The following is a 13,024-nucleotide window of genomic DNA, read 5'->3' as shown; positions in this document are numbered from 1 at the left end:
CAAATACTTCAAAAATTCATATGGAACCAAAAAAGAGCCCAAATAACAAAAGCAATCTTGAGACAGAAGAACACAGCCAGAGAAATAACAATATCAGACCTCAAACTATACGACAAAGCCACTGTGATCAAAACACTCAGGTACTTCATAAGAACAGACATATAGACCAATGGAACAGAGAGTCCAGAAATAAAACCAGGACTATATGTTCAACTAATATTTGATAAAGCAGGAAGGAACATAGAATGGAGTGAGAAGAGCCTCTTCAACAAATGGTTCTTAGAGAACTGGACAAATATGTGCAAAAAAATGAAACTAGATCACCAACTTACACCACACATGAGAATAAACTCGAGATGGATGAAAGACTTAAATGTAAGCCATGACACCATAAAAGCCCTAGAGGAAAACATAGGCAGTAAAATTTCAGATATCCCATGTAACAATATTTTCACAAATACATCTCCTAAGGCAAGAGAAATAAAGGAAAAAATAAACAATTCGGACTGCATAAAACTAAAGAGTTTCTGGTCAGCAAAAGAAAACATCAGCAAGATGAAAAGGAAACCAACAATATGGGGACGCATATTTGCCAATGATATCTCAGACAGGGGACTGATTTCCAAAATATATGAGGAGCTTATATGACTCAACATCAAGAAAACAAAAAACCCAATTAAAAAATGGGCAAAAGACCTGAACAAACACTTCTCTGAAGAGAACATACAGAAGGTCTATAGACATGAAAAGATGCTCAACATCACTAGCCATCAGAGAGATGCAAATAAATACCACAATGAGATACCACTTTACACCTGTCAGAATGGCCTTCATCAACAAATCAACAAACAACAAGTGCTGGCAAGGATGTGGAGAAACGGGAACCCTACTGCACTGTTGCTAGGAATGCAGACTGGTGAAGCCACTGTGGAAAACAGTATGGAATTAACTCAAAAAACTAAAACTGGAACTGCCTTTGAACCAGCAATTCCACTGCTAGGATTATACCCAAAACGTCATAAAACCCTAATTAAAAAGAACTTATGCACCGCTATGTTCATAGCAGCACTGCTTATAGCTAAGTGCTGGAAACAGCCTAAGTGCCCATCTGTAGATGAGTGGATTAAAAAACTGTGGTACAGCGACTTCCGGCCAAGATGGAGGCTTAGATGGACACGCTCTGTCTCCCTCTACAACTAGAGAGGAATACACCTACTTCAAAACAAAAGATAACTAGAAATTCCAGAAAATAAAACTACACGGAAGCCCAGTGTACAAAGTTATAAACCAGTGGCGCCATTTGGGCAGGTAAGAAGAGTGAAAGGGGGTGGAGCTGTTTGCAGTAGCACCAGGGACAGCGGCAGGGAGAGCAATCTCAGCTGTAGTCTAACACCAGCAGCTTGCGACCTCAACGCTGGGAAAAGCAACCACCACACCGCCCGGAACACTGAGGCTCAGAGGGTGGGAAGATGGATCCCAGTCTCCTAGCAGAATAACTGTGGGAATCCATCTTGGACTCCCACCCACACACAAAGCACCACAGCGCGGCGAAAAAGGTTGCGGATGGCCACCGGTTGCTGGGTTGTGACTAGTTCACAGGCACTGCCCCCTATAGCCGGCCCAAGAAAACAAAACGCATCTGTCAAAATGAGGCAGACAACTATAGAAATCCTGGTGGCACAGCTCACCAGGCAACAGATGAAGAACCTGACAGATGAACAAATAAGAAACCTGTCAGAGGCTCAGTTCAGGGCCATTGTTATCAGGTGGCTTACTGAATTAACAAAAGATCTGGAAAAAGATGAGAAAGAATTGAAAAACACTCATACTGAAAGGAACAAAACCTCATATGAGACAGATGTTGAGGAAATAAAATCCAGAGTTCAAATCAACAAACCAGAACACAGAGAAGGAACAAACAGTCAACCAGTGCAGAGAGAAAAAACGGGAAGCAAGGAAAATGACGAGAGGATCAGAAACCTCTGGGACAGCTATAAGAGATCGAATATACGAATTATCGGATTGCCAGAAGGCGAAGAAGAAGAGCTAGAAATTGAAAAATTAAGTGAAAATATAATAAAGCAGAATTTCCCAAACTTGGGGAAGGAAATAGACTTACAGGTCCAGGAAGCACAGAGAGTTCCAAAAAAACTGGACCCAGGGAGAACCACTCCAAGACACATTATAATCAAAATGTCAAAAGTTAAAGGAAAAGAGAGAATCTTAAAAGCAGCAAGTGAGAAGAAAAGAATCATGTACAAAGGGGTCCCAATTAGACTATCAGCTGACTTCTCAAGGGAGACCCTGCAGGCAAGACGGGACTGGAAAGAAATATTCAAAGCAATGAAAATCCAAAACCTACAACCACGAATACTTTATCCAGCGAAGCTGTCATTCAGAATAGAAGGGCAGAGAAAGTGTTTCCAGGACAAAATAAAACTGAAAGAGTTCATTAGATCCAAATCACTGTTATATGAGATGTTAAAATGACTGGTTTAGGAAAAGGAGGATCAAAACTATGAACACTAAAATGAAAACTGCATCACAAGAAACAACAACAGAAGCTAGGAAATTGAAGCAAAGGTAAACTAAATAGGCAATGAGAGTGGAAAAAAAACTATAGATATGGGGAGCATATTGGGGGGGAGGTCAGAAGGGAAGGGGAAGGGGGAGTGGGAGGGAGATGGTATAGGAATTAAGAAACATCATAGGAGGGAATGGAATAGACAGAGAGAGGTTGAGAAGAACTACATGTACAACCAATGGACATGGACTAAAAGGGGGGGACAAGGGGAGGGAGGGGGGCCACGGGGTGGAGGGGAGCAGAGGGAAGGGAAATTGGAACAAATGTAACACTAATCAATAAGACACATTAAAAAAAACTGTGGTACATTTACACAATGGAATACTATGTAGCAGAGAGAAAGAAGGAAACCCTGCCATTTGCGACAACATTGATGGAAGTAGAGAGAATTATGTTTAGTGAAATAAGCCAGGCAAAGAAAGAAAAATACCATATGATATCACCTAATACAGGAAACTAAAGAACAACATAAACAAATGAACTAAATAGGACAAGGAGGAGAATAACATTCAATAAGGGAGAGGGGGGAGGGAGTGAAGCGGGGATAAGTAAGGGAAGGATTTAGTCCAGGAATGTGTCAAAATGACTCATCGACATGGATAATGGAGAGGGATATGATTGTGGGAGAAGGGTTGGGCTGGGTTGGGGGAAACAATGGGGAAAAAATGGGACAACTGTAATTGAAAAACCAAAAAATAAAATTAAAAAAAAGAAAAAAATAAGATCATAGAAGAATTAAATCACATAGAGACTAAACAAACAATTCAAAAGATCAATAAAACGAGGAGCTGATTCTTTGATAAGATAAACAAAATGGACAAGCCTTTATTTAAACTCATCAAGAAAAAAAGAGAACCAGAATAAACAATATCAGAAATGAGAAAGGAGAAATCACAACCCATGGACAAGTACAACAGGGTGAGGGTTGGCTATGGGAGAAGGGGTGGGCTGGCGGGGAGCAATGGGAAAACATGGGACAACTGTAATAGAAAAATAATAAATAAATTAAAAAAAGAAAAAATAGAACAAAAAAGAAAAAGATAAATTGGAATTGTTCAATATCTATATTTCAATTAACAAAATATACTACATAAACAAAATGAAAGATAAAAATCATATAATCATATCACTAGACACAGAAAAACCTTCTGACAAAGTACAGCACCATTTTATGTATGATTAAAATCTTTCAGCAAAGTGAGAATAGAGGCAACGCACATCAACATAATATAAACCATATATAACAAACCCACAGTTATCATACTCAATGGGAAAACTAAAATCATTTTTCTTAAGATCAGAGCAAGACTGGGATGTCCACCTTCACCAGTCTTATTCAACATAGTAATGGGAAGCCTTGCTACAGGAAACAGTAAAGAAGAAATAAAAGATATTCCAATTGGATAAGAAGAGGTAAAACTGTCATTATTTTCAGATGGCATGACACTGTATAGAGAAAATCCTAAAGATTTGACCAAAAACCTACTAAGATTGATAAATGAATTCAATAAAGTAGCAGGATACAAAATAAATATTAAAAAGTCAGTTGCATTTTTAACACCAATAATGAAATATCAAAAATGGAACCTAAGAAAAAAATCCCTTTTACAGTAGCTTCAAAAATACCGAGGAATAAACTTAACCAAGGAGGTAAAATATCTGTACTTCAGAAAATTGTAAGCTACTGAAGAAAGAAACTGAGAAATACAAATAAATGAAAGCATATACAATGCTCATAAGTAAGAATTAACATTATTAAAATGTCCATACAAGCCGAAGCAATCTATAGATTTAAAGCAATTCTTATCAAAATGCCAATGGTGTATGTCACTGAATTAGAACAAATAATCCAAAAATTTATATGGAACCAGAAAAGATCCCAAATAGCTGCAGCCATCTTGAGAAAGAAGGACAAAGTTGGAGGAGTCATACTATCAGTATCAAACTATACTACAAGCTTATAACAATAAAAAAGTATGGTACTTCCATAAAAACAGACATATATATCAATGAAACAGAATAGAGCCCAGAAATAAATTCATGTTTTATGGGACAAAGCACAACCAACTGAACCACCTGAATCAGGGCCTGTATTGGCAATATTTGACAAAGGAGAAACATACAATGTGGTAAAAAGTCTATTCAATAAGTATTGTTGGTAAAATTGGACAGATACATGCAAAAAATCAAAAATCAAAAATCAAACTAGACTACTGTCTTACATCATATACAAGAATAAACTCAAAGTGAATTAAAGATTTAAACTTAAAAATTAAAACTATAAAATTCCTAGAAGAAAACAGAGACAGTAAAATCGTGAACATTTCTCTAGGCAATATGTTTTTCTGCTGTATATCCTCGAGCAAGGGAAAAAAACAAAAAATAAACACATGGGACTATATCAAACTAAAAGGTTTTTGCACAGCAAAGGAAATCATCAACAAAACAAAGACAACCTACTGAATGGAAGAACATATTTACCAATAATTCATCTGATAAGGGTTTAATATACAAAATTTATAAGGAACTTATACAACTTAATACTAGTAAAACAAAAAGAACCTAATTAAAAAGTGGAAAGAGGACATTCCTCCAAAGAGGACATACAGATGGCCTTTAGACATATTAAAAGATGCTCAATGTCACTAATCATCAGAGAAATGCAAATGAAAACCACAGTGAAAATCTCAGACCTCTCGGAATGGCTATCATCAATAAATCAACAAAAAACAAGAATTGATAAAAATCTGGAGAAAAGGGAACCCTTGTGAACTCTTGGTAGGGTTGCAAATTGGCACATTCATTACAGAAAATAGTATCGAGGTTCCATAACAAATTAAATACTGAAGGACATTATGAGTCAGTAATTCCACTTCTGGGTATTTATCCAAGGAAATCTAAAATACTAATTTGAATAGATATATGCACCCTTATGTTTATTTCAGCATTATTTACAATAACTAAGGTATGGAAGCAACCTAAGTGCCCATCAATAGATGACTGGGTAAAAAAAATGTGGTACATATAGACAATGGGATATTATTTAGCATAAAAATGAATGAAATCATACTATTTGTGACAGCATTGGTGGAGTGGGTATTATGATAAATAAAATAAACCAGACAGGTGAAGACAAATGCTGTGTGATATCACTCTTATATGGAACCTAAGAAACAAAATAAATGAACAAGCAAAATAGAAACAGAATTACAGATACAGATAATGATTGATGGATGCCAGAGGGGAGCTGTGTTGGAGAGCTGGGTGAAAAAAATGTGAAGGGATTAAGAAGTACCAATAGGCTATTAATTACAAAGTAAGCACCGGATTATAAGGTAAAGCATAGGGAATATAGTCAACAATATCACAATGACAGATCTGTCAGGTGGGCACTCGGATGATCACAGGGAACACTGTAACCTATATAAATGTCTATCCACAGTGCAGTAAACCTGAAAACTAATACAAAAGCGTTGAATGCAAAGTGAAATAAAAAAATAAAATAAAATAAAATGAAAAAGTTAAGAAAATATTAAATTTGAATAAGACTAAAAACACATTAGACCTAGCAGACATCTATAGAATATCCTACACACCTGAAGTGCACAATGAGCATTTTCCAGGACAGACCATATACTTAGCTACAAAACTAGAATTAATGAATTAAAAATGACTGAAATCATAAAAACTGTTCTCCAAACACAGTGAAATTAAATTAGAAATTAATAGAAAATTTAGAAAATTCACAAATATATCAATATTAAACAACACATTCTTAAGTAACAAGTGGGCCAAAGACTAAATCATGAGGAAAATAAAAAAAATATCTAGAAATGAATTAACATGAAATACAACACACTGAAACGCATGGAATTCAGATAATAAAAAACTCAAAGGAAATAATATAGCTATAAGCAACTATATTATCAAAGGAAAAATATCTCAAATCAATAACTAAACTTTCACTTTAGGAAACTAGAAATATAAGAAGAATCTAAACACAAGGGAGGTAGGAGGAAAAGAATAACGAATATTAAAGTTGATGTAAATAGAGATTAAAAAATAGAAAAACGAAAGTTGAATCTGTGAAGATTAACAAAATCGACAAATCTTTAGCTGGAGTAAGAAAAAGAGAGGACTTAAATTCTTTTCTTTTCTCATTCTTTTTTTTTACGGTTGTTCAATTACACTTGTCCCAATTTTTCCCCTGTTGCTCTCCCCTGCCCCGTCAATCCCCTCACAGAACCAATCCACACCCTGTTGGCCATGTCCATGGGTCCTTTATAGTTGTTCCTTGACTAGACCCTACCCCTTCTTTCCCCTGTTACTCCCCCCTCCCCTCTGGTCATTGTCATTTTGTTCCTTATTTCCATGTCTCTGGTCCTATTTTGCTAATTTGTTTGTTTTGTTCATTAGGTTCCACTTATAAGTGAGATCATATAGTATTTGTCTTTCACTGCCTGGCTTATTTCACTTAGCATAATATTCTCCAGTTGCATCCATGATGTCAAGAAAAGCAGGAGCTCTTTCTTTCTGTTGCCTAGTATTCCATTGTGTAAATGTACCACAGTTTTTTGATCCACTCATTTACTGATGGGCACTTAGGCTGTTTTCAGCACTTGGCTATTGTGAATAACACTGCTATGAACATTGGGGTACACGGGTTATTTTGAATTGGTGTTTCAGGAGTATAATTCCAACAGTGGGATCACTGGATCAAAAGGCAGTTCCATTTTTGGTTTTTTGAGGAAATTCCGTACTGTTTTCCACAGTGTTTTCACCAGTCTACATTCTCACCAACAATGCCCTAGGGTTCCCTTTTCTCTGCATCCTTGCCAGTACTTGTTGATTTGTTAATGATGGGCATTCTTTCAGGCATGAGGTGGTATCTCATTGTGGTTTTAATTTTCATCTCTCTGATGGTTAGTGATATTGAGCATCCTTTCATATGCCTATAGGCCTGCTATATGTCCTCCTTGAAGAAGTGTCTGTTCAGGTCCTTTGCCTATTTTTTAATTGCATTGTTTGTCCTTCTGGTGTTGAGTCATGTAAGTTATTTAAATGTTTTGGAGATAAAACCCTTGCCCAATGTATCATTGGCAGATATGTTTTGCCTTATGATTGGTTCCTTTTCATTTTGCTGACGTTTTCTTTAGCCATGAAGGTTTGAAAATTTTTTATAATTTCTTTTTTTATTTGTTGTTCTATTATAGTTGTCCCATTTTCCTCCATCGCTTTTCCCTGTCCCACCCCCCTTTCCCATGGTCAATCCCCTCCCTGTTGTCCATGCCCATGGGTCATTTATACTAGTTCCTTGACTAAACCCTTCCTTTTCTTCCCCTCATTTTCCCCCATCTCCCTCCACTCTGGTCACTGTCAGTCTGTCCTTTGTTTCCATGCCTCTAATACTATTTTGCTAGTTTGTTTTGTTCATTAGTTTCCTGTATTAGTTGAGATCATATTGTATTTGTCTTTTGCCACCTGGCTTATTTCACTTAGCATAACAGTTTACAGGTCCATCCATGCTGTTGCAAAAGGTAGGAGTTCCTTCTTTCTTTCTGTTGCGCAGTACTCCATTATGTAAATGTAACAGTTTTTGATCCACTCATCCACAGATGGGCACTTAGGCTGTTTCCAGCATTTGACTATTGTATATTGCACTGCTAGGAACATAGAAGTTCATAGGTTCTTTTGAATTGGTGTTTCAAGGTTCTTCATGTATAATCCCAGCAGTGGAATAACTGAATCAAAACGCAGTTCCATTTCTAGTTTTTTGAGGAAATTCCATACTGTTTTCCATGGTGGTTGCACCAGTCTGCACTCACCCAACAGTGCACTAGGGTTCCTGTTTTTCCACATCCTCGCCAGCACTTGTTTTTTGATTTGCTGATGATGGCCATTCTGACCAGTGTGAGGTGGTATCTCATTGTGGTTTTAATTTGCATCTCTCTGATGGCTAATGATCTTGAGCATTCTTTCATATGACTATGGACCCTCTGTATGTCCCCTTGGAGAAGTGTCCAGAAGCTTTTAAATTTGATGTAGTCACATTTATTTTTTCTTTATATCCCTTGCTCTAGGAGATATATTGATGAAAATATTGCTGCGTGGGATATCTGAAAGTTTACTGTCTATGTTTTCCTCTAGGACTTTTATGGTGTCATGACTTTTATTTAAGTCTTTCATCTATCTTGAGTATATTTTAGTATTCTGTAAGTTGGTGGTCATTATTTAAAAATTTTTTTTTTGCATGTACCTGTCCAGATCTCCCGTCATTTATTGAAGAGGTTAGTTTAACTCTTTCTTATGCTCCAACCCCCTTTGTCAAATATTAATTGACCATAGAGACCTGGGTTTATTTTTTCAATCTCTATTCTGTTCCCTTGATCTATGTGTCTGTTCTTATACTAGTACTGTACTGTTCTGATTACAGTAGCCTTGCAATATAATTTGATACCAGATGTTGTGATTCCTCCTACTTTGTTATTTCTCAAAATAACAAACAATTCTTGTTTCCTCCTTTTTTACTGGTTGATTGCTTATTTCTCCCTTATAGTCTAATTTGTTGATCTGAACCCTGGTTTCCTTTCCTTCATTGCTTGTTTCATGTGGATTTTCCTTCATTTTACCCAGGATAGCCTTCGTTCTTTTCCAAACCTGCTTTAACCTTCTCTGTGAAGTCTGTGAGCATATTTATCACCAATGCCTTAAACTGTGCATCTGTTAAGTTTGCTATTCCTCATCTGTTAGGTTTGCTATCTTCTTGTTACTTAGTTGTGTCACTGGGACCTTGATTTGTTCCCCCTTCTTGGCCATACTTCTCTGTCTCCTCATATTCACAGCTTTCTGTGTTTACCTCTGCAATTTGGGTAGGACTGCCACATCTTTTATATTATAGGGGGCAGAGCCTTAGGTATTGGTTAGTGCTGGCGATTTGTTTCACTGTGTTTTGGTGCTGAGTGTGGTGGGAGGAGTCTGAAAAGGGACAGTGCCGGTTGCTGCCGCTTTTCCAGCCACTTCTCCCCCTTCTCGTACTAACCAAGCTGCTTCCTTTTCAAGACTGGTAGCTTCTTCCTCCATCCAAACCCTCACTGGCTTTCACAGTCAGAAGCAATGTAACTTTATTTTCCCTGGCACTGGAACCGCAAGCTACCCAGTCTGGTCTGGGGCTGGGATCTGTCTGATTTGGGGCTGGGATTGCTTTTTGGATTTAAGCTGTATGACTGTGTTTTTCACCAGGGCTACAGTCACTGCACTGCTAGCCTCATCTGCCAGCCATGTGCCTGCCAAGCACTGTCCCTGTCCCGGCTTCACTCCTACCTTTCTGGCTGATTATGTCTTCTTTATTTCTTTGCTGAACTCTGTAGTTTTGATTTTCAAGATTTTTTTTCCTTTTTAGTTTTGAAGTGGTTATAAATTCCTTCTTAGTTGTGAAGAGACACGGTGTGTGTATTTATGCCTCCATCTTGGCCAGAAGTCTCAGTTTGCCAATATTTTGTTGAGGATTTTAACATCCTATGTTCATCAGTGATATTGGCCTGTAGTGTTCGTTTTTTGTCTTGACCTGGTTTTGTAATTAGGATAACACTGGCCTCATGAAAAGAGTTTGGGAGTCTTCACACTTCTTGGATTTTTTTTTGGAATAATTTGAGGAGGATAGGGGTTAGCTCTTCCCTAAATGTTTGGTAAAATTTGCCTGTGAAGCCGTCTGGTCCAGGGATTTTGTGTGCTGGGAGTGTTTTGATTTCTGCCTTGATTTCATGAGCTTCTATCAGTCCATTCAAGCTTTCTGCATCTTCTTGATTCAGTTTTGGAAGACTATGTTTCTAGAAATTTGTTCATGTCACTCAGGTTGTCAAATTTCTTGGCATATAGTTGTTCCTAGTAATTTCTGAAAATCCTTTGTATTTCTGTGGCATCAGTTGAAATTTCTCCTCTTTCGTTCCTGATTTTATTTATTTGGAACCTGTCTCTTTTTGCCTGATGAGTCTGGTTAAAGACTTGTCAAGTTTGTTTATCTTTTCAAAGAACCAACTCCTGGATTTATTGATCTTTTGAATTGTTCTTTTATTCTCTGTGTCATTTAATTCTGCCCTGATCTTGATTATTATTTTCTTCCTTCTACTCCTTCTGGGCTTGTTTGTTGTTCCTCTAGTTCTTGTAGATGGAGGGTCAGGTTGTTTGAAAAATTTCTATCTTTTTCAGGTAAGCTTGTATTGTTATGAACTTCCCACTCAAAACTGCATTTGTTGTGTCTTATAGGTTTTGGGCTATTGTGTGTTCAGTATCATTTGTTTTCAGAAACTTTTTGATTTCTTCCTTGATCTCATTGTTAACCCATTCATTGTTCAATAGCATGTTATTCAGTCTCCATGAATTTGAATGTTTTTAAGTTTTTTCCTTGGGGTTGGTTTCTAGTTTCAAGCCATTGTGGTCTGAGTGAATGCTTGATATGATTTCAATTTTCTTGAATATATTGAGGCTTGTTTTGTGTCCTATCATGTGCTGTATTTTTGAGAATGTTCCATGTAAAAGAGAAGACTCAAATTCTTTGGAGTAGTAAAGAAAAAGGTGACAATACTATCAACTTACAAAAATAAAAAAGGATTAATACTATGAACAATTGCATGCTGTTTCAGTTAATTTTTTAAGTATTTAAAAAATTTTTGATTTATTTATTGTTTTTCTGTTACATTTGTCCCACTTATTTCCCCATTGTCCCCCCCAGCCCACCCCTTCTCCCACAGTCAATCCCCACCTAGTTGTACATGGATTATTTATACTAGTCCCTTTACTAAACACTTCCCCTCTCCCCCATGGTAACTGTTAGGCTGTTCCTTGTTTACATGCCTTTGGTTGAATTTTGCTCATTTGTTTGTGTTGTCCATTAGCTTCCTGTATTAGGTGATATCATATGGTATTTGTCTTTTGTTGCCTGGCTTATTTCACTAAGCATAATTCTCTCTAGTTTCATCCATGTTATTGCAAATGATAGGAGTTTCTTTTTCTTTTCTGTTGCATAATATTCCATTGTGTAAATGTACCACAGTTTTTTGATCTACTCATCTACAGATAGGCACTTAGGTTTTTTCCAGCACTTGGCTATTGTAAATAGCACTGCTATGAACATAGGGGTGCAAGAGTTCTTTTGAATTGGGGTTTCAGGATTCTTCGGGTATAATCCTGGCAGTGGAATCACTGGTTCAAAAGGCAGTTCCATTTTTAGTTTTTTGAGGAAATTCCAAACTGTTTTCCATAGTGGCTGTACCAGTCTGCATTCCGAACCAACAGTGCACTAGAATTCCCTTTCCTCCATATTCTTGCCAGAACTTATAATTTGTTTATTTATTGATGATGGCTTTTCTGACTGGTATGAAGTGGTATCTCATTGTGGTTTTTATTTGCATCTCTCTGATGGCCAGTGATGGTGAGTGTTCTTTCATATGCCTATGGACCCTCTGTATGGCCTCTTGGGAGAAGTGTTTATTTAGGTCTTTTGCCCATTTATTAATTGGGTGCTACAAATAAAGTTATGTGTCAACTTGATTGGATTATGGGGTGCCCAGATACTCTGTTAAATGTTATTTCTGGGTGTTTCTGTGAAGGTGTTTCTGGATGAGATTAACGTTTTAATTGGTAAACTGAGTAAAGCAGATTGTCCTCCTCAATGTGGATGAGACTTATCCAATTTGCTCAAGGCTTGACTAGAATAAAAGCCTAAGTATGAAAGAATTCTCTCTCTTTGCCTATTTTCAAGCTGGGACATCAGTCTTTTGTCTTTGAATTGATCCTTGAACTGGAACTTATGCCACTGAGTTTCCTAATTCTCAGGAACTTGGATTTGAAGCAATACCATCAACTTTCCTGGGTCTGAATTTCTCATCTTTCATAATTGCATGAACAAATGGTGTGTATGTGTGTGTCTATTTGTGCCTCTGTGTGTGATGTATGTATATATACACATTGTGTATAGAACATTGGCTCTGTTTCTTTGGGTAACCTTGACTAATACATATATTAACAAATAAGATTACATAGATGAAATGGACACATTCTTCAAAAGTCGCAAATTACTAAAACTTTTCCAAGAAGAAATAAAAATCGGAACAGACCTATAAGAAGTAATGTGATTGAATTAGTAATTTTAAAACTTCCCATGAAGGAAAATTTAGTCTCTGATGGCTTCACTGTGAATTTTATCAAACATTTTAAGAATAATTAACAGCAGTTATTCACAAAAAATGGAAGAAGAGACATTTCCCAATTCATTTTATAAGGCCAATAGTACTCTAACACCAACTCCTCATGAAGACATCACAAAAAATGATACTACACACCATTATTTCTTAGAAATATAAATACAAAACTCCTTAGCAAGATACTAAGAAAGCGAACCCAGCAACATATAAATAATATTATGTACTATGAATAAGTAGGATT

This window comes from Furipterus horrens, unplaced genomic scaffold, assembly GCF_987537825.1.
Source record: "Furipterus horrens unplaced genomic scaffold, mFurHor1.1.pri manual_scaffold_17, whole genome shotgun sequence".
NCBI lineage: Eukaryota > Metazoa > Chordata > Mammalia > Chiroptera > Furipteridae > Furipterus > Furipterus horrens.
The sequence above is the reverse complement of the archived record's forward strand: the minus strand, read 5'-3'. Positions refer to the sequence as shown.